Here is a 493-nt window from a genome sequence, read left to right as displayed (position 1 = left end):
TAAGGTAGAATTGGGATCATGATAGTGGAGGGGGAGGAAGCATTTAGGAACTAGAGGAAAGTTGTATGTTTCATCGTTGCTATACTGCACCCTGAATGTCTCATCTCCTCCCCCAGACTTGGCTTTTTGATTGAATTTGGAAACCCCAAACCCTTCCTCAATTATGATTTGTTCCATAAAATCAGCTTCAATTTTCCCTCAATGACTGATGGAAAGACCAGCTCTTTGAGCTGGCCGATTTTTGTGTGAAACGTTGGGAACTAACCGGGTCAAGAGCGTACTGAGGTCAAGATGTTTGCTTAAAACGGAAATGGCCGTACCAAGTGAGATCTATCTTTAATGTGTAGGTGGCAATTCTTTGATCTTCTTCCACCAGCACCTGGACTTCAGGCACAGTTCTTCATTCTTCCTTTTTCTGGCTCATCACAGTGCTCTTCCTAGCCCTCCTAAAAATGCTTGCATCATCAAAAATCTTGTTTTATGTGGGGGCAGA

The sequence above is a fragment of the Echinops telfairi genome, unplaced genomic scaffold (genome assembly GCF_000313985.2).
Source record: "Echinops telfairi isolate 266 unplaced genomic scaffold, ASM31398v2 ScPeMD7_5;HRSCAF=22, whole genome shotgun sequence".
Classification (NCBI taxonomy): domain Eukaryota; kingdom Metazoa; phylum Chordata; class Mammalia; order Afrosoricida; family Tenrecidae; genus Echinops; species Echinops telfairi.
Note: the sequence above shows the minus strand (reverse complement) of the source record.